General features: G+C 38.9%; 1 protein-coding gene across 2 annotated transcripts in view; it reads right to left on the reverse strand.

The window, feature by feature from the left end:
* The window catches only part of klhl29 (kelch like family member 29), a 173,223-nt gene that overhangs the window by 147,080 nt on the left and 2,759 nt on the right, over positions 1-23,384 (reverse strand). The window contains exon 2 of one of the 2 annotated variants that reach the window (XM_079475406.1): positions 12,760-12,828. The exons of the other annotated variant lie outside the window; for it this stretch is intronic. The gene's annotated coding sequence lies outside the window, so the exon portion shown is untranslated. The remainder of the gene's footprint in view (positions 1-12,759; positions 12,829-23,384) is intronic. 2 annotated transcript variants of the gene reach the window in all.

The following is a 23,384-nucleotide window of genomic DNA, read 5'->3' on the forward strand; positions in this document are numbered from 1 at the left end:
TCTGTCAGAACCGATGGTGTCCTTGCTAAGCGCCGATTTGTGAACTCAATTGCCGTCGGCAGATAGAAAACAAACTTCCCAGTGTGTACACACATACATATGAATGAAGCGGCCGCCCTCACAAAATTCTTTGTCAATCTCGGTGTTTGACGTTGGCGGCGACTACAAGCTGCCAGAGGAGAAAGGCACAGTCTGCAAATTTCGACACACAATCTGTTCACCGGGAGGCGGAATCAGGAAGAGATATTTGCCTCTCAAATCCTCCCTCTGAGCTCACGTCAAAGCCATCCAAACTGATTGCTTGCCTTTCACATTCGAATAGAATGAAGTGCAATGAAAACACGGCGAGCGCTTGGCACAGATGGCGCTCAGACTGAAAAGAGGCACTGAAAAATGGAACCGGAAGAAGCCAATAGAAAAACCCCTCTGAGTGAGTATTTAAGAAGCGAACGCCGAGAGGTGTGTGTTTACAAAAGAGCTCTCGGCACAGAACCGCGGCTTTGTGTCCGACCCTGAAAGAAAACCACGAGAACAAGCTCAAGTTCTTGAAATATTTGTCCGTGAGCAAATAACTGTGCTCCGGGGAACTCTTAAACTATCCGACTTCAAGAAATGAGTAAAGGTTTGCCAATGAGAACTTGGAATTGTCATTAGACGCGTATTTGAAAATCGGGTTTGTCCCTGGAATCCGAATACCAAGAGGCCAAAAGACACAACAGGCGGAGTCAATGACAGCAGAGGATGTTAAACAAAAAAAACTTGAAGAGGCCCGAGATTCTCTTTTTAACGTTATTCAAGTATCAATAAGAACTTGTTTTTACAAAGTAAGAATTTATTTAACTTGCCTAATGGATTTTATTTTAAAAACTAAATTACTAAAAAAGCGTATGAAAAAACTAAATCCATTTAACGTTGTATCGCTTTTACTTAAAATGATTTAACTTTTTTACTTGTTTACCATATATTTTGACGCATTTCCGAGTGAAAAGGAATTCCAAATTTGAAAAATAGTGGCCGTGGCTTGCGTTTTTAACTGCAAATTTATTGGATGTATAAAAACTAGGGCTGTTCAATAAATTAACATTTTTAATCGCGATTAATCGCACCCGTTTCGTGGGATTAACTGCGATTAATCGCACACGTTTAGTGAATTTAACATACACATTTATTTTGTTTAACATGTTTATTTTAGTGCGGTCAATTAAAAAAATTCACACACAGCATTTATGTTTTTAAACATACTTTTGCATTCTAATAATTTCACATTTTATCTTCGAATTGATGTAGAAACAACACATTTCTATAGCATCATCGCTTTATGAATGAAAGCCAACATTCTAATATTGTTGGCTTTGCAACTTTATTAAATATAATGTTTTTCTACTAATCAAACCCATTATAATAATTGTGCCTTGTCAAACAGGTAGGAAATATAAAAAAGAAGTTCTGAAACACTTTTCAGGCTTTCGGCTAAATACATGAAATACAGAAAACTCTACTTAAAGCTACGAAATCACATTGATTTCTTCTTTTCTTTTGTTATTTGATTAACATTAGACTGACGGCAGCAAGTTTAAGATTTGTACGTGATATCGCTTATTGAACTCTTTTAAATGACTGCTAAATGACAAAATGTAAATGTAAGATCGCGGCCCCTTTAAGAGCTGATGCTTTTTTCACTACTCTTTGCATTCCTTTAAGACTTTATTTAACTCATAAATCTAGAGTGTTTTTGTTCATTCAAGCACAAAAGAGAAGTTAATACTGCGCAATAAACTGTGTTAAAGTTGACAGCCCTAATAAAAAGAGCTGTTGCATTTTGAAATGAAAAAAGCAGCAGACTAACAGTTCAAGGGGAGGAGTTTACAGAATTAAAGATGGCTCGTCCTTTCAGGGCGGAAGTGCATTTTCAGACTTTAAATGAAGACTATGAGGGAACATGAATTTAAAAAAGAAAATGGCCCACATTGATAAGCTATTAAATATAAACGCAATGCAATATTTCATGAAAAAATACAAATTTCACTAGGACTTCAAATGTCAAAATGTAGCACGAGAGCTCAAAGTAAAAATAACAGGATCGTAGTTATCACTTTTGGTGTGACTGAGTCTTCTGTGGACAGCAAAACAAAATGTGATTGGTCGCATCATACGGTCACTTTCTGTGGGTGGTTCATAAAAAGAACAAACTGCAACGAGGACCAGATTCAAGTCCGGTTGAGCGAGGGCAAAAGGACAGTGCCAAAAAGATTGAGGGTCTTTCAGCGCCTGCAGCCGGGCGCTGTGTAGGAATGCAGACCTGCAGGAAGTCTTCTCAGCGTGATGGTTTCTCCAGCTGCCTGGCGAAGATCGCGGCGATGTGTTGTGCCTGTTGAACCCCAGCAGTTGAGTTTTACAGGCCCCTGGTTCACCTCATGCCCCATTAACCGAGGAGAGGGAAGAATACAGGCGTGCGTATTCCTGGTCCAAACATTCCAGCGCAGCCACCGCTGCGCTCAGGACCTCACAGCCCATTCGGCCCTCACATACCTGGGACTAGGGCCATAAAATGAGCAGCACGGCATCTTATGGAGCTTAAAAAGAATCCTGAGAGATGGTCAAGAATATCTTGACTCTGTGAAGAGGATAAACAATCAGATCAACATCAGAATTATAGTATGAATTGAAGTTGGACCATCAGTACATCGTGACGTTCAAATATTCAGTAGAAAAAGAATATTAAATGTATTATTATATATCCTTGTATGCTAAATAAATGTGCATATGAATGCATATGCATATTTCTATATCCATCGTATGGGCAGTTGACAAACCATAGATGTGTCCTATGGTGTGACAGCAAAAATGTAAACAGCAAATTGTTAATAATACATTATTTTATTTTATGATATTTATTTTTATAATAACCCTAGTGAAAAATAAATACACTAAAATGTATTTAAAATACATTTATTTCATTCTAAGTATACTGCAAAATCGAAACCATTTACATATTTATATCATACTAAAAATACACTGTATTTGTATACTTGGTCTGCTAAATTAGAAACAAATAATTTTGTACCAAATATACTTCAATTGTGCGGAAATAGTACTTTGTCACACCATAGGACACATGTACGTTTTTTGTTAACTACCCATATCAATATATTCATTGATTTATCATTTATATCACTTAATATAGGATTATATGATGTCGCTGTCCCTCTGAAACCTTGTATCTCCATAAATCATTAGCCAATTAATAGTCACCCTTCATGTTTATGACTGTTTTTTTGCAAATATCTAACCAATAAAAAGTATTAAAGGGTGTTTGTCAACTTCGCAACACAGTGTTTAATCATTCAAAAAGTAAACATTTTCCATTTCCTGAAAAACAGCAAATTTTGTTACAGAGGATTTCAGAAGAGCAGTGATGATATATATATATTGTACTGTACAATTATAAAAAACTATATTTTATAAATATTTGCCAATAAATATTTGAACTGATTATTAAATCGATATTATCAATATTAACAAAATATGCATTGAATGCTTTATAAGACAGCCCAATTGTTTGCGCAGCGTCTTTCACATGCAACACGTTAGCCCCCCAAAACCACGTTTATATTGCCGTGTCCAAGAGGACGAGAGAACAGATGAACAAGATCTCTTCCAAATCCTGCCGCAGCGAGACCAGCGCATGCCACGGAGAACTCTGACCCACTTTACCGTCAGCAATATATCTGACAATCCCTGCAGCAATGAAGAAAAAGCCACAGCGTCGAGCTGACAGACGGACCCAAGTCTCATCCTCAACAGACGGGCGTATTGATTTCAACACCTGAACTGAAGCAAAGCACTTCTTTAATGGGTAAAGAGGGAAATAAAGAAGTTCTCGGCACCTTTTAGCATCAGGAAATTGAATGTATGATTGAGCGTTCGTACATGTGCAGACGGATTCAGTTTGATAGTCCACTTAAACTCTATTGACAGCTTTGTGGTAATGTTTCCTGAATACAGAAGGGCAATCAAATAACAAAATGTTGTATTTTTGTTGATCAATTATTCAACAAAATCGTATTTACCTGGAAAAGCCCTTTATAAATGTAACGTATTATTATTATTATAAGTTTTCATAATAAATGGGTAACATGTTTGTACATATGTTAATATAGTTTCAAATTTCAACTTCAAATTTATTTTACAAACTTTAAGCATCAATATATCACATTATTTAGCACGTTATGGCATTTATCTTCAATATTGTGCAGCCTTACATTTTATTTCAGTATTTATCTGAATGTTTATTACCTGGTCCTCTGCATTTCTGTCCAGCCGCATTGTAAACTTATTGCAAATTAAAATGATTTTTGTAATAATGATTTTCAGTAACTGAACCACAAACATTACTCTTAAAGATATAGTCTCACATTTATCTCTTTTCTAGCTCATCTTTCCTCAAAAACTTCACAGTCCACTATTGTAAAACGCCTCGCGTTACAGTCCCTGAGGATGAATTGCTCATATTGAAGAATTCCTCATTTGTAAGTCACTCTGGATAAAAGCATCTGCTAAATGAATATATGTAAATGTGAAAAGCTCTCTGCACACATTTTCCTGCAACCTTCCGCTGACCTCTCCCGCTGAAAAAATTCGACTTCTCATTATACGAGTTCTTCTCTTCTACGGCTACCGGCGGCTCTCTGGTCCCTCGAATCTGATTTGATAGATGATATTGTCATCCATCAAAACCCAAGACCACTCCACACAAGTACATTACATTTCCATTGTTGTACACTTTCATCAGCGGGCGTCAGGAGGTCAGGGCGGGGGTCAGGCACAGTGCAAATGTCTGGGAACAGTTGAAAGCTTTTGGGACTCGCTTGAAACTGAAATACAGTCAGCAGGGCTGTCGTGTTCAGAGTCGTTCTCGTATATGTTACTCTTAGGTACGTTTTTGCTGCACCGTTGGGGATTTTTCTGTCCCTTGTAATCTATAACATTTGCCAAAATGTGCATTTTTGTGTCCCACTATGCAATGTGCAACTTTCCATTTCTAATCTCCGAGAAGCAAAATCCAACTTTAAACATCTTCTAGGGTCCACCACCTGATCGGATTTTCAAAAGTTTAATGAAAAATGCAACAATGTAATTTATTTATATACTGCAACTAGATGGCAACCGGATACGTCTCGCTGAATTAAACATGCCACGTTGTAACATGATGTGACAACTCGCAAAACTTGGAAACTTCAGCGAACTGATTATCATAAAATTAGTATGCATATATTCTGCATCCTATGCAGTATGTACTGAAGCTATTTTATCATGAACAAAGCCTATTATTCTGTCGAACATGACTACATACCCACCTCTCAAAAATACACACACACCCCCTATAATCAGTCCCGTTCATTTTTACATGATTTAATTCAGTCCCCGGCGCTGACTGATGGCCGACGCTTCTGTATTGAACACTAGAAGAGAGACAAGGCTATTGACATCAACACGGAGACAATAAAAACACAGAATCAGGTTATAGGAAATCTCATAAACCTCCTCTGAAGGTCAGCCGTCGCGTATCTTAATGAGATGATGCTCTGAACGGGGTTTGGAGAGGCTGGAGTGCAATGCTGAATGTGTTGTCTTCATCCGACTCCATCATGCTGTACTCAAAGGGCAGATTTTTATAAAGCACAGCAATTCCTCTAATGGCTTTTATGGGAAGACTGAGCTAGAACAGGGGGGGTTTGGCGATGCACTGAGCCCCACATCATCAAACTGAATAAGGTCAAACTTAAAGCACCCATGAGGAAAAGCAAAAGGATTACGCATTGACGTGTGGCATCTGAGATGTGCTTTTTGTGTAAACAGCGCGTCATGTGTTTGTCATATATGTGTGAATACAACAATCACAAACTGATACATTAGTACAAAAAGGCTCCACTTTGCTTTTGCGGGTCAATAACAGAATTGAGCAAATGCACCAAACATAAATGTTTCATGCAAACGAGTCCTTTACGAAGCTTGCAAAAGGCGGCCGACTATCTACGCAGCTCACTAAGTTTTGGAACTGAAGTATAGATTCTGGCCACGCACATACAAACATCTCTCCACCTATAGAGCACGCTCAGCATCTGTTCGACACATGTAGCCGACCTATAAATCTCTCTGGAATCCTTTTAATGGCACCACAAGCCGGCTAATGGATCTGAAAAACACTCGCAAGAACCATCAAAACAAACACAACCTCTCAACCTTCTGCCATACCTTAAATGTCATGGGATTTTCTGTAAAGCCGTTCCGCACGGCAGAAAGGAAATTATATTTAAAACGAAGCACTTTTCATTGACACCGTGACACATGTCTGTTTACCGATTGTTACTTGTGTGATGATACATAGGACACAACACAAGACGCGGTTGTAATTCGCCCGGTGATGAATCATTCTGAACATAAAAGCAGGATTCGAGTGAACGTGTTGCGAGAGTATGGATGGCGTTTGTAAGACCTGTTGCATTCCTTCTCTGAGCATCATTCGTGCGATTTTTCACCCCCCCAACACTGCAGAACAGGTAATATAATCCAGATGTTCCAACAATCTGCACTTTTCTGTGATATCATGAAAACGAAATTACACTGTATTGTAAGTGTTAGGCTGCTTTGCAATACACTACATTATAATTTGGAAACACAGAGAATTCTAGCGAGCCATGAAAGATGCACAAATCCTCGCGAAGCTCCAACCCGGGACCAAACGCATGACATTTTAATTTCTACTTCGCATATAAATAAAGCAACTCAATTTTATTTATAGATATACCGCTCATATTAATATGCATACACCCAATTATACGCTTTCATCGTAAAGGGCATTCGTTTTAATTTCCCTGTCGTGGACAGCTGTGAAATCTTTCTGCAAGGGAAAGTAATAATAAAATAGGATAATGCAGTAAAGTTTTCGACAACCGAGATATTGTGGGCATAACTGCTGCAATGTTTAAAGCCTCCAGAAATCTAAAGTAAAGTTTTGTGGCTCCAAGCACCTAAAGGCCGACTTAGTGTACTCCTACAAGTTCACAAAACTGACTTCGGCAAACTTTTACTGACATTTCTATTGTGTTCTAAGGGGAATATATACAGTATATAGTGTACAGTACTGTTTTTGTAGCTCACATGGTGAAGCATGGAGCTCGTAATGCCAGATTGGGAAAGGATTGCTAGAAAACACATTCTGATCAAGTATATATCAATATACAGATGTGGAAAAAACAAAAAGACCATTTCGAAACTATTTTCAGTTTTTCTGAATGTACTTTTTATAGTTAACGTATATGTGTTTAGGTAAAATGATCATTTTTGTTTCATTCTGTGGACTACTAAAGAAATTTCTCTCAAATAAAGCATTGCTTCTATTTGCATTTATTTGCAGAAAATGAAAACTGGAGAAACTGGTGAAAATAACAGAAAAGATGCTCTATGTTTTTTCAGACCTCAAATACTGCAAAGAAAACAACTTCATATTCACTGTTAAGCAAAACTACATATTTGTACGTGTATTTAGGAAAAAAATTTTATGTGATAACCTATTTTATCACAGTTTTCGTGTGTCTTGTCAGTTGTTGTCAGACATTGCTGTTGGATGTCTTTATGTCACTCCCGAGGTTTGATTTGGTTGAAATTCAACCGACACTGGACTGAAACGGCCACAATCCATCTAGAAATGCAGATTAAACGAAAATAAAAATTCTTGGCTTTATCAATATATCAAATTTGTGTCCCCAAAAATGCTCTCAAAGTGATACGAACAATATCGTGCATACATCTATCAGAACTTTTCACCAAATAAGTATCTAGACGTGACCAAACATACATTAAACTCGTTCACAGACGTTTTAAAGAAGCCACTTGTTTAACATCCTTATTTTAGCATACTTTAAGCAACTTTAATGTAGCTATTAGCGCGTTTAATCTAGTTATTAGCACGTTTCAACTCACCATAATTGAAATTCAATGATTAGCTCCTGAGAGAAGTTGAATGTAGGACATCGATGCAAACATTAAGGCGGCTTAACCCCACACGCTGTGACAAACCAGTAAACGCTTTTAAGCTGATGTAAAGTCAACAGCTGACAGTCTCGAGGAGCCGTGTGTTGACGCCGAGCGCAAATTCCAAATATTAGACCGTACTCTGTCAGGTTAAATATCAGCGGGAGCGCTCGACTGTCAGAACGATCGAGGCCGAAGCAGGACAGGTTGACTGGCGGGGTAAGAGGGTGTCAGGGCCGATGTTACCTGTCAATGGTCAGCCCCGTCTCTCTCTCTCGCTCGCTGAAGGCACTGACGGGCCAAAGGTTTCCGCTTTGCTATTACAGCTTGGAACATTTCTTGATGCTGGGGAGACTATAAAAGTTCTCCATCTTAATCTATGTCGATTGAGTTCTCTCGCTCTCTCTTCTGTACGGCATTAGAGTGAATTCACCGAGCTGATCTGAAGTGCTTGATTATATTATGGAAATGTGAAAACGGCGGTCAACGTTTGGTTCAAATGTCACGGTATGTCACAGCTGCTTCGACTGGCTCGCTGTGACCCACTTGAGTTAATAAGATTACTGTACATGCCGGTGGAATTAATGAACAACAGAAAGCACGCAAACCTGGGAAATTGTCAAGGACGCTTCGAAACGCACTCGAAACACCCAGAAGCACTGGCAACGTTCACAACTGCGGGACAGTACTCAACACATACGGTTTGAAGTATTAGACGCGGATATTATCACACACACCGAACACTTGAAGTTCAGGTAGTTTTGAGGTGTTTGTACTTTACATTTGCTGTCTAGTAAAGTCTTAAGTTTTATTAGTCACACAACCATTCAGGGTACAACACGTAATGAGATGATGACATAATGAAATCAAGTTTTATAACCGTTTGATCACATGATCATGTAAATAATGAATTAGACACAAGTAACGTAGTCTTTAATACAAAATGACTACTCATACATGTCACTTTATATAACATTTGGGACAAAATATATAACACTGTGTTAGTGGTTTTTGCATATTGTAATGTAAGATAACTTTAAAGGGATAGTTCACCCCAGACATAAAAATACCCATTTCCATTCCAAGTGAACTATCCCTTTAAAGAGGAGGTAACATGCGATTTCATGCATTATGACTTCTTTACACAGCTAAACGTGCTGGCTTCTCAAGCTTAACATGGTCAACTTGTCAAAAACGTGTGACATAGTATTTCGCGATTCACTCCGGAATACTTCCGGAAAAGCACGCAATGGTGTGACCGAAAGAGCACGTCCACGCGTCAACCAGCCAGCGTGAGAAAGAGCACGCCCATCAATGCCGCTTTACTCGGCTTACGGAAGTTTAGCTGTGTTTGTTTGCTCACTGCATTCGGGGGATGAATGTTATATAATCGCGCTAGATAGTTTGAAACTGATGGATGGAGCACCCCCAGCGCTAAAAAATGCCGGACATGAACATCACGTTGTAAGTCAAACTAAGTCACACATTTGTTAGCAATCGGCGTGTATGTGCATAATATAAACAACCCGAACTAGTAATGAATCAATGAGATCATGTATTGTGCGGTCGTGCTGCATGCCTCCGGGCGCTAGTCCTTGTCCGGAAATAACCGTAGAGCTGTATCTCTCTTTTATAAATTTGATCAATCAATGCAATGCAATACTACTGTATAGGTACTCAAGATGAATGTGAGATTGGCAGAAACCGTGTGTTACTTCATCTGTAAGCTTTTAAAGTTAACATTTTGTTTAAGAGAATGATATAAATCTAAATTAGTAGTCACTTTCTTACACATCTATTACTATGGTTACAGGCCTCACTTGCGCTAGTGAAGGGATCCGACTTGAGTTACCAGTTCACACATCATTTGATCCTGTCTGTTGTTCTACGCACATGATGGTTTGAGAGTCGCACCTGACGTCAGGCCCAAATAATGACCGTGTCAACGCAGGGGCTCTCAACGATCTGGGGATACTGTGTTCTACAGAGGACACGATCTTTCGCTTGGTCATCCATAAAACAGGAGATGAAGGGCCCGGCTTAGCCGATCAATGACAGCGCAGGTGACACAGTCTGTGAAGTTGGAGAACGCCGTGACATTTAGAAAGGAAATGGTAACATTCTCTTCAGAGCACCTAAGAGTCAAGAAATCCATCAGCTGAGTTTGTACTCTCGCTTCGCTCCATTACACCTGCATTTCTGCTCTTACAAAAATCAAATTCGACCCTAATTACTTTAGAGTAGTTCCTTTGATGCAAAAAATGAAATGAATGAAAATTCAGTTCTTCTATTCATGCTCATGTTGTTTTAAACTCGTATTCTGATTTTACCTTGGAAGGTCACATTCCACCCCAAAATCCATGAAAAGGTATTTTAAGAACATTTCGCTCCATATTTCCATTACTATAAAACAGTTTTTATTTTATTATCCATTAATAATTACTTATAATTGTTAATATAATTGATTTTGCTTTAATATAATTATACTAGTAAAAGTGTACTAATTATAAACATTATTATTCATATAATTATGAGTTCTTCCTGTAACGTAGTCATTTGTTTTTAAAACATATTTACTAAATATTAAAAAATATATGAAAAGTTCATTTGCAAAAACAGATAACTGCATTTTTTATCTATTTGTTATTGTGCATTTCAAGTAATATCAAACAGACCGCAGTTTGGTTGTTTTGATCAAGTATCCCTCACAAAATACAGCTAATTAACACAATAAAAACATGACACGTTAAAAAACATGATTTTTGTCAAAATAATATTTTAGGTTTTGGTAAAAAAGTGTCGGGGGGGGGGCGTAACATATTTGTTCTACATTTTTATAGTCAAATTCCACATATTTTTCCAGAATCAAGCAAACCTGTTAGCACTTTAGACACCGTCCAAACATAAATGTTTAGCACTTGGACACAAGCCTGTATTTTCTGCACTTTACAACACTTCAGATGGTGCTTATGCTAAAGCAGATCCTCTAATGGCCCTTAAACAGTTCAGGTCCCGTTCCCCGAGCAGCGGCCCGCGTGCAGCTCGTTCCCACGCATTAGGCTCAATGACCCGCTTAAAATGACATGTAATGTCATTTTAACCCCTGCTGTGCACAAGTCCCCAGGGGTCCGACACCGCGAGACATTGATACACACGATAACCCCGACTGCGCCCGACATGTCTTAATCAGGGTGTGCGAAAGACCGCAAGTTTTAGGAATGCAAATGAACGAGATATGCAAAACCTAATAATTACGAGTACGCAAAATTATGCACGCGCCTTTCAGGAGGGCCGTGATTATTAGCCAAAATGTTCACACTTTTTATCAGCGGGGAACTTCGTTTTGACATCATGCGCCTAATGAAAGCACCGGCGGCCCGGCCCGTGACACCCCCCTCCCGAGCCTGGCAAAAAATGTACCGTGAAAATAAGCTTCAGATTAGCAAACCGTACAACAACAGGAAGATTTCATACTCGGAAGAGTAGTAGATTTCAGCTGATGACTTAAAATAGGTTTGCAAAAAAAGACTTAAACAGAAGACTCCTGACTTTCTTTTCAATGCATAAGACGTCCAATTACAAAACACGTTGGGTTGTTCAATAAAGATATATTCCCGATCGAGTGCGTTTTATAACTAAACATGACGGCAATTACTAATAATGACTCTCATAGGACCACAGGTAAATGCAGTTTTTTTTTTTAAATAAGCATACAAACTTGACCTCAAGTGAAATCAACCTCGCCATATACCGAGCCCTGCCGCTACACTTGAGCCGGGTCAAAGCTGGTCTCTGCGTACCAATGATCAAAAAGCCCCACATCCCATTAGCCAGAACTCTCAGTGGGGTAACCCAATTAAATCATGTCCATTTAATCAGAGCTGAGGAGGCGTGGCCTTCCTGGCTGTCTATTCGTATGTAATCCCGCCTCCTAATGACCCGCTGCTGTGTGCGGACAGCCAGTAATTGCAACATGATGGAATTCCACTGCTGGGAATTGAGGAAGTGTTTCCAATCAATCAGCCTCTCAGATCTGGATTTCTTACAGGTCTCGCGCGGGACTTGATTTAAGACGGCTCTTCTGCGCCGTAAATTCAAACTATACGGAAACGTGGCAAAAAAATGTGGAGGGCTTTTTTATCAAATAACATGCGTTGAAGAAAGCGGCAATCTGTAAAGTTTGCTTCTTATTCGCCATCTCAGTCTGAAACATAGAATGGCAGGTTACTTAACCTACGCTTAATGACATCAAACTGATATTTCCAACAAAACCCAAGAGCTCAAATTATAAATCATTATTATAAAACGACCACCGGGGATCGGGGTAAAGTATTGAGATTATTTGAATGCATTTGCTCAATAACTACTTTTTTTATACCGAAACCTTGACAGATTGCAGCTTTAAACAAACAACTCGTGGAAGTCCGAATGTAAAACGAAATGCTTGCATGAACATTCGTAAAATGAGTTCAAGAAAAAACAGGCAGGTCTAAAAACTGATGAAATTATATGAAATATCGTCTTTCTTCGTCAAAAACGCTCAAATTCCAGTACAAGCAGAAGAAAGCAATTACATGGTCAAGCCCGGCTCAGCTTAATACAAAGGGGAACACAATATAGCACAGCTGTACACAGACTGCAATAAATGAGCTAACTGATGTATCTTTTTTGACAGGCTCGCGGGTGTAAAGATATAAAACGGGATCTTTTGAGATATTGCGGTACCTCGGGTCTGCGCTGGATGATGATGCTCATCACACACTAATGAGATCTTTGGAGTATAGTCAGGTGTGCCTGCAAAAACAAAAGAGAAGGGTTGGTAAATACAGAAGAGTCCCTAACCCCAAGTGTCAAACCTAATGTGCAAAATACATTCTGTTACGGTTACGCAACGGACATGAATGATAATGCACAGATACTATTATTAATATTCATGTGTTTACCCAGGCGTACATTTATCACCCTAGCAGTGCCCTAGTAACCATTCAGAAGACCTTCGCCGTCCAAGCAGCAGTCAGAATCTTTCTCATGACTACTGTACTGTTTTATAAATGAAATGCAAGAGATAAAAATTAGGTCTGGCGCCATGGCAACAATCTATAGAAGTCTGTAATGTCTGATGCTTCCTTCGAGTAAATTAAAGGTACGCTAATCAAACAGCTCAAAATACCAAAGAAGTCAACAGGAATCCATCTGCCGACACCATCTTTTAACACAAAACAACCGTGCTGTTGAAATCAAGCCCTTTTGGAAATAGACATCAGGTCCTGCCTGAGATTTCGGTTTTATATGACAAAAGACTTTCTAAATTGAAGAACTTTATTGATTTAATTCATTTAAAACTAGTAACTTTGTTTTAGCACCTAATGTACTATTGCTCTTTGTGTGACATATCACTTATTGCTCCCCGAACTCTTTGTACGTCGCTTTGGATGAAAGCATCTGCTAAATGACTAAATGTAAATGTTTGTTTGTTTTATTGATTAATTTAGTTTATTTGTTTATTCAATGCATAAAATAGGAAATAAGAAAAATATAAATATGATGAGATCTGTATGGTTACTAACATTCTTACAAATATATTTCTTTGTGTTTAGGAGAACACATAAATGTATACAGGTGTGGAATAATCCGAGGTTGAGTAAGTGATGACAGAATTGTGAACTATCCCTTTAAGTGCACCAAAACCTTGTTAGTGCCCTAAAAATACAAATCCTGAAAACAACATAAAAATAAATCCAACAGGACCCTCACAATTTGGTTACTTATTTATTTTATATAAAACCGTATATATAAATGCCTGAAAACTGTAATCCTATAATTTTAGATTTGTATTATATATGAATTTATATTTATGCTTTTTAAGCATGTATAAATAGAAAAAGCATAAATATAGCTATATTGTATTCATCTATGTTTATGCTTTAAAAGCAAAAATAAAAATTCTAATAATAAAAATATGCCGTAATATGATTGAGTTTTTGTTGTATAAAAAATACATGGAGCAGATCCAACAGGACCCTCACAATACTGCCGTTTGGGTCCCAAATATATCAATATATCAATATACCATAACCCATATGAAATACTATGATAAGGTTTTGCTGTAATTGTTGTATTTTAAGCATTCTTTGTGCACCAAAACCTTGGAAAAAAGTTTGGACCCTAAAAATAATCATTAGAAATATAATAATATAAAGTAATCTGCTTGTTCTGCTAAAGAGCCATAAGAAAGAAAGAAAGATTCCCCAAATATCTCTACTATCCTGCCTGCATGACCGTGTACAAACACGCCACACCTCATTCGCTCAACGATACATGTCTTAAATCTCGACAGGCATGACATCATATGAAAAATCACATCCAGCACCGTGAACACACGCTTTGACCTCATCACTCCTTTCAAACAACTCGACGTTTCAAAAAAGAAGCATTCTGAAAAGATGCTTTTCCGGGCAGCAACGAGCGGACCTCTTCTAATGGAGTACGTACGTCAAATTTCGCTCGGGAATATAAAATATCGTCCGCTTCTCTGCCTCCATTCGAGAGGCACACGGCGCAATCACCTGACAAAGCCGTCTAGATGAAGTCATGACACAGTAAATCAAGTGAAATTCAAGTGAATTTCAGCCTTTTACCAAGACACAAAAAGAACAGGGCCAAAACACTGATAGGGAGTAATAATCCTTTCTTTGCCCGATTATATAAACGTAATAGGATTCTGAATGCAATCACTGTCTAACCTAATGCTTTTAGAGATGGAGGAGAATCTCATCAGATCGCGTCTGGACAGAATGATTCCCAAGTCTCGGCTTTTCTCTTCCCTCATCTCACACATTTCACGACCCCTTCGACTCAGCCCACACGCTCGCTCGCGTATTTAGATGCGTGTTTACTTTGCCCTGAAATGAGAAATGTTCTGCCATTATATCAAACAAGACCGTTTACTTCCCTGTTGGTTTGGGCTTACGCTCGATCTCGCCGTTTCGGCTCCCAGCCTTCATTTGCACTTTGTCAGGGAAACAGACATTTTATGTCAGGGCGCTGGGGAACGAAATTAATAAAGAAAATGCATGGTAGATTATCTTCAATTATGAATACTGCGAGAACAGGAGTATAAAAAAAAGACATTCAATCCATCCTCTGCAGTGCTGAAACAAATGCGACAGGATTAAAGAGAACGTCTATTGGGTTATATTTATGCCTTTAAAAGTGTGTCCTTGTGGGGATGTTAACGTTCCAATTAAACCATTTTTTACTTATTTGAATATGTTATCCTAAGATATATAAAACAATACATTGACAAAATGTACAATAGTGTCTTTCACTTCCGTCAATACGGACCAACAATTTTTGTGACATCATTCTGCACTTCAGCTTTTTAGCTTCCAGATTGTGAGGTCATTTACTCTTTTTTTAAAGAGGGGCACTCAATATGTCCCCCCCAAGGGAACTTCAGTGGATCTATAAAATGCTTTCTCCTATCCTGTAGTGCATTCAAAACAATGTAGCTGTAACATAAACATACACCAGATATTGGCGATATAGAGAGACACTGTATTTCACACCCAAAAACTATCCGTTAAAATCCAAAGTACTCGAAATTTTGATCTTCTAGACATTTCATGAGCCATTCTATGCATTACACACATTCCTCTTACAAACAGTCCCATAGAAACAATCTTGTTTCTATCTTGAATAATTTTGTTATGAAATATCCCAAAAATCACTTGCACGGTGTGATATATTTCATGCAGTTACTGTACATTATCTTACATTATCCCAAATGTTCCCAGGAATGTGCAAATCCAGAGGGATTCTTATTTAAAATAATGGCCGTCCCTTCTCTCCCTTGTATTTGTAGCGTATCAATGAACTTAATATCCGCTGCTCCGCACGACCCTCCATTTCCGGTTTTAGAAACTAAAGCAACACGCAAATGCCGAAGTGGTATAACAGCATATGGGACGCAGAATCTGTTGTTATGGATCACTATTAATCTTTGGCAAGTAAAGGAAACCCAAAAAAGCGTAAAAGTCGTTTACTTTTTAAACGTCGACTGTATGACTGTTCACGCTACCAAATCAATTGACAAAGTCCGATATCATTCATGGGCTCACGTAGTATTACATTCCACGTTACTTGCAAACTAACCACCTTAACCAATAGGCGACCGCCACACCGGTCGGAGTCGGACATTCATGGGTAAAACGTCTCTTAAAGTCCGCTTTCAAACTTCCATATCTCAGTTATTGTCTACCTGTCAACACATAGTCAAGCAATAAATCATCTCAGTAATTATCAATTGATTAAAAAAAGCTATCTGACAAAGAAAGTGACTTGCAGGCGTAATACATCAATTTTAATGACAATTCTTAATCCGAAAGACTTGGCAATCACCAGAGACCAATTACAAGCCATGAGATAGAGGCAAGCCATTAATAACAAGAGTTGGGCTGTATTGTCTCAACATCATCTGGAAAATGAGCTTCCGGTGGTTCATTTAAAATTGACCGGCAATCGGCAAGAATTGTGTCACGGCAAATCTACAACTTGTAAGAAATATCTGGACATTCTTATTTAGGACCACAGACAAAACCCGTGAATTCATGTTAACATGACGGTGAATAAATGATGACGGATTTTGGGGGTCAACAAACTATTTAAATAAGGATCTTAAAGGGATATTTCTCCCAAAAATAAAACCACAGCATAAAATGTTTTACATTCTTTAATTCCAATGAAGCAAATGAAGACATTATAGACACCTGTGTCTCTATTTTCTACGCCAATGGCCTTAGTGAACTAAGTGAGATTCTTAAAAAAGTTTCACAGCGTGATGCAGATGAACTATAAAACGCCCAGATGTAGAACCTCTGGGATGAATTGAAATGCCAACTTCACCCAGACGCCATGACCCGCTGATTCAATTCAATTCAATTTTATTTATATAGCGCCTTTCACAATTTGCATTGTTCCAAAGCAGCTTTACAGGGGAAAAACGAAAACCCAAGAAAGGGTAAAACACGCTACATGGTGTTTTATATAATAAATCCAATTATTCTAGTAAATAATATCTAATGTCAGCATCTCCTGGTGGTTTATTTAGCATATGTTGCATTAAGTGAATGCTTGGCTGAAAAGATGCGTCTTTAATCTAGATTTAAATTGGGCGAGTGTGTCTGATCCTCGAATAATATCAGGAAGGCTGTTCCAGAGTTTAGGTGCTACATATGAGAAAGCTCGACCCCCTTTGGTGGATTTAGTTATTCTAGGTGTTATCAAAACTCCTGCGTTTTGAGATCTTAGAGAGCGTGATGGGTTGTAGTGTGACAGAAGCTCTGTTAGGTAGGTAGGGGCTAAACCCTTCAAGGCTTTATAAGTGATTAAAAGAACTTTAAAGTCAATACGATACTTAATGTGTAGCCAGTGAAGGGTTGATAAAATTGGGGTTACGTGATCGTATTTTCTGGACCTGGTTAGAACTCCGGCAATGTTCTGATGTTCTTCTGTCTATATGGCAACAAATGCCCACGGCCGTGACCTAACTTCTTTATACATACAGCACCCCAACTAATACTTAAACACTTGAAACATTAGATAAAATAGCAAACCATGGCCATTCTGTTGAATAACATTGCTTCTGTAAACTTTTCTACATGGAGTAAAGTCAATGATCAGCCATTTTTGCATTTATCTGTAAATGTTGTCCTTCTTCATTCACCCCAATCTCGGTCAAAGCCTGTGTACGAGTCTTTCTTCTGTAGAACACAAAAGAAGATATTTTGAGAAATATCTCAGTTGTTTTGTGTCCATCCAATGAAAGTTGTTTGGTTATCATCGACGTTCTTCAAAACAACTTCTTTTGTGTCCTGCAGAAGAGGAAAAGTCTTACAGGTTTGGACAGACATGAGGGTGAGTAAATAAATATTTTTTGGGGGGGCGAGCCATCCCTTTAACGAACTAGTGCCAAGCTCAACTCTGCTGATGTAAACCAAGGTACCGTATGAAACAGATAAGATGTGACAACAACTTTTGAAAATTAAAAACAAACATGCTTCTAAAGCTACTCTGTATTTAATCTTGGATAAAATGATCATCATTCAAAGGAGTCTTTTCCTGTCTTTACATTTGGCTTTTCTTAGGAGTCACAAAGGGGAGAAAATGACATTTCTATCACATTCACCACCGCATGTTAAGAGTTCTGGCTACTTTAGCCCAGTTCAGTAACATAACATAGCAAACATTTCATTCTTAAAGCATCTAATAACACTGAACATTTGGTTCATTGTTTCGCCTTTATAACTGAGCTCCCGCTGGCCGTGTTTCTAAATGAAGGCAACGTATAATTTTCCCAACCGCTTTATTCAAATCTAGCATGACGACGGCGGAACCACCAAATGGTGGTCTTTACCCAAATCATCTCACTTTATCCAATTTTGTTCCTCTCCAACTGCGCTTCTAATTCTCCCTGAACTGCGTTTCAGAGGCACAGATTGTTTGTGACAATTCCACATTTATCATCAGCATTAATACTGCGGCACATAATTTGCTCGCTACCGATGGAAATCAGAGCCAAGTGCCGTGATCAAATTATTCAATTGTGAAAAGCATCATAAATCCTAGTTGCAAACAGGAACAAAGCGACTAATCTCAATGTAAAGCACCACCAGCCAGCCAGCCAAAACGCTGCTGGAGGCTGGACTCCGTTTCCCAGCATGCACCACGGCGTGAATTAATCACGCAAATGAGTATTTAACTGATTTTATATTTACTGATGTTTCAGTAAATATTCAGATGTGTCGTGGACCTCTTCTTTTAATAATGTTCTTTTAAATGTCCTGTTTTTTTACTTTTATCATTATTCCGAGAGTAAGAACCCATCCAGAGTGGCGCCGCGGGACACGCACGACAGTTTCTTGTCCGGCGGGTGGAGCAGGCACTTAATCCGTGCTGCACGCTTCAGCTGTAGCGTTTGGCTTTCCGTACGGTTCACAACTAAATAAAACTTGCTGCTCGACGATAAGGGAGGATTAATGGGGAAAAAATCTAGTTTGGCAAGCGGATGCGAGGGACTTTCTAAAATAAACATATTTAATATTTATCTCTCGCTCGGTTATCGCTCATGTGCCAATGATTATTGGCAAGCGTGCCTGAGGTTGCCGGCCTCTGAGCTTAACACCACGGTCGGGATGTACTTCAGTTTCACTGTGGACCTATAAAATATCTTTGTTTTCGAATAAAAAGACGGTTTTCATTAAGAGCAGCACAACCTGAATCATTTTCTTTCCCCCTAAAACAAACCTTTGCACTCCAGCTAAACTTGAAGAAGAAAGTGAGCGCCCGGAGCAAATAGTTCCCACGTCGGATAAAACAGATATCAGAGAGATGAATATCATTATATCCCTTCTGAGGTGTGCTGTGATTGCGTTTGATGAATGCGATGAAGCGAGTTTAAGGACACGTCTGTGGCTGTACGGTTGCGACTCGCTCCTATAATCATTTCCTGTGACGATTAGACCCAAAACCTGAAAACTGTGACACATTAGCGTTCAGAAGAGATGACATGGAAAAGCATTTGCGTGGCATTTAAAGGCGAAAGCATACTCCAAAATGATCATATTCTCAACATCGTGTCCACTCAAACTCGGCATGCATTGATAGCACAGGTACGTCTGTCAGATGTCTGCTAAAGATCTGAAGATGTGTGTAAAGAACGTTTGATAAACGTCTTTAAAGGAAGTTTTACATACATTCGAAATAATAATCTCATAGACGTCTTCTAGATGTTGTAGATGACATCTGACACGAAACGTCTCGGAGACGAATGAGCAAACAATCAAAAAACGTCTTGATGACATCAAATAAACGTCTCCCGAATGTATGTGCGAGCAACCAATCAAAAAACGTCTTGCAGACATCAAATAGACGTCTCAAGATGTAAGTGCGCTATCAGAGATCTCACGCGCAAATGTCCAAGCTGTTTTTATCATCACAATTCTATTTCACGATGAAAGCTGCTACTCAAAGTCTCCCGAAGCTGTTACGGTTTTGTGCGAGCTCTTAGCTGTGGCGGAGAAATGATTTTCAGTAAATACATATTTTTTTAGGGTTTATTTGGCATTTTTAGAGCTCAATAGTGTGTGTGGAAAATATACATTTGGAGAATGCAGAAAAATAAATATGTCGGCCACGGAAAGATGAACAGGCTTGAAGTGACATACGAGCAAAACATGAAACTTTAATTAAACGATTTTCATCAGTAGTCAACTTTCTTATGCTTCATCTTGAAATATCTGTTCAATTAGCTCAGCGCAATGCATTCTGGGATTGCATGATACTTTTATGAGCACAAAAGAAAATAGCACATGCAAATGGTAGGTAAACGGTAGTTTCCATCATATAAAACTATTCTTATCTTCACTTCACTGCTGTACAAATGACAGCCAATGTTTCTTTCTGCTACATCTGCTCAGTGCAACGCATCCTTGGATTGAATTCTCCTTTGAAACAGTCGTCACGCCGGGAACCGTGATGCTTTCTGCAACTTAAGAGATCCTCGATATAAATCATTCATAACCACGACAGGTGACGGCGGGTTTGGAGAGCGGTAGTTAACGGCACACTTAAACAGGTTCTTATTAAATCATGTAAACATCCACGATGACCCCAGAGGTGCGGTATTTAGTGGCCAGTCTCCCAACCACGGTCCACAGAGGGCAAACGCATGAAGAACAAGTCATAAATCACCGGCGTACTTTTACACCTGAACTCTCTCTAATGCCCTAGATACAGCAACTGTCCTTGAAGGCAGATTCAATAATTTACCCAGCAAATAAATTATTACATAATGCCCCACCACGCAACATCCCACAGCACCGCGTGCTTTCCAGCCATGTCTGACAACTTGTTTCCATCTGAAACATTTAGCAAAGCAAAAGAAAATGACATTCGGTATCGGGCAGCGGAATGCAAATGGAGGACGTAAACCTAATAAGGTGAAAAATGCGCGGAGGCGAGGCGACGTGCCGCGCTGGCCGACAGGGTGCTGAGGATTTGCTGAAATGCGAAGCTGTCGAGGGCGAGAGGGATTTCAGAGCGGCCTGCTTAACCTACACCCTGCTGGGTAACGGTGCTGTTGGGAGGGGCTCAATGTAAGAGCGGAAGATTACAGCTTCTGATAAGCACCACATTCACTGGCCATTAAGCCAACGTTCCACTGCTTTAACTGACCCTGATGAGTCTATTTTTAACCAAACACGGGCTCTTGAATTTCAGAGTTGCAACTCCTGATCTCAAAGGGCTAGTTCACGTTTCTAAAGCAACTTGGAGAGAAAACAAAGCGCTTGATTCTATTGTATCATTTTTTTTAATCTGTGACCCAGTCTGTGAAAAGTCGTTCTACAAAGAAAATCAATCATCCTACATAATGTAAAGAACATTCTGTGAAAACGTAGCATTGATTTATTTCACATATATTCATATTTGATATATTGACTGAGTATTGCCATGTCCAAGATTGAAATCATAGTGAAATGAATGGTTGAAATCAACATTTTATGCTCATCTCATTATTGGATTTTATGACGTCAGCCTAGTTTTCATTATTGTGCAAAGTTCATGTAACTATTCTGTTCAAAGTAAAAAGGTTTTCTGATAATATAATTAAGGCTGTAGCAATACCGACCAACTAGACTTTTACATTTGTATATACAGTAACTGTAGTGGACAAAATGGATGCGTCCGGTGGCGATATTTGCAAAAGATTTGCGTATGACCAATTTTGTGCGTGAGTAAAAGTGCATTCTTATTGTAAACATAGCCTCCTAAGACAAACTGTTAAAACCTCTCTAATTTGTGTGTGTGTAAAATAAATAAACAACAAAAAAAGGTATTTATTTCACAAAATGATTAAGGGTGAAACTACGGCATACAATGAAGTAACGAAAATATGTTTTATTGTAATTTACAGAAAATGCTAAAGAAAAAAAAAAGCTTAGAGAGATGGAAATCATTGATATCAGTTATTCATATTGTGTTGATGTCATAAGCTTTGCAGATGTGTTATGCATAATCTTTCAAAACCGTCTTTCCTTAATTCCTCTCAAAACTAAGTTTCAATTTATGGTCCAAGCACATGTACACCACATGCATACAAAATATTTAATATATCTTGATGGCGGACATCACTTTTGGTCAATATACTGTACATAACGCAATAATCCCAATCTACAATCCCGCTTACAAAAGCATCAGCACGTCTCCCCTCGTCAAGCCCTTAAAAAGCACCTGCCTATGTAGGCAGCTAATGAATGTGAAATGAAATGACGGCATTAATGGGGGATATGACACCGTCAGAGGCACTTCTCATTCTCCGACACAATATAACTATGCTAAATTTTCGCTCCGAGGCAAAATTGAGTTTCAAAACAGCTCAGAGAACCTACATCACTGCGCGCTGAGAGCGACGGAGGTTGGAGGTGACGGCTCGGGGAGGGTACGGATGGCGGACAACAGTCTCTAATGGCTCGCGCAGCCTTTTAAGAGCTCGGAGACTGTGCGATTCGCTTAAGGCCTTTGCCCTCTACATTAGCAAGTATATTACTCCATTTGCTTTGGCTGGGAGATGAATATTTCGCATACTAATTCTCATCACACAGCCTGACATTCACTGAGCCATGGATTCCCAACTGGCTTAAATCCACAAATTATGAGCCGGTCTAACGTGTCTCTCTGATTTGACCTCGCCGTGCGCACCAATCGAGGTACTCCATTTGTCTTATCGTCAGAGACGGTGTGGTTTACATCATCCCATCTGTTTGTTTGAATTCGGTTATGCATTCTCATGAGCTTTAGACTATATACGGGCATCAGATTGATCGTGCCAGGAGTCATATTTACATACTCCCGCGGCTCTGGATTCACTAAGTGCGCCCAGGTTTAGACGTGGCATGTGCCCGCTCGACTCAACATCGAGATCTGTTGTAAATGAATCGATAGATTGTCAAGAATGCAGATTTATGTGTTTTATTGGATGAATTAACCCATTTGGAATTTGATGACTCCGCTTTTAAATGCTGAATAATGAACAAGAAAAGATGTAAAACACATTTAGGCCACAGGGATTTAAAAATTGTCTATTTCCTTTGTTGAGGTCAAAAACTCAAGCCAAATAACAGCTTTAAAAATACAATACAAAGACATGATATCCAACCAAATATAAGCAATCCATAATGCGCAAATGCGATTCAGCGATTCTGCGGGTCTGATTGGCTAGTTATTGAATAACCGCCTGTGATAGTTTTTGGAGATGTTTTGCACATGCTATTAAAATTGCTTACAGCACTATT

This window comes from Barbatula barbatula, assembly GCF_947034865.1.
Source record: "Barbatula barbatula genome assembly, chromosome: 15".
Lineage (NCBI taxonomy): Eukaryota > Metazoa > Chordata > Actinopteri > Cypriniformes > Nemacheilidae > Barbatula > Barbatula barbatula.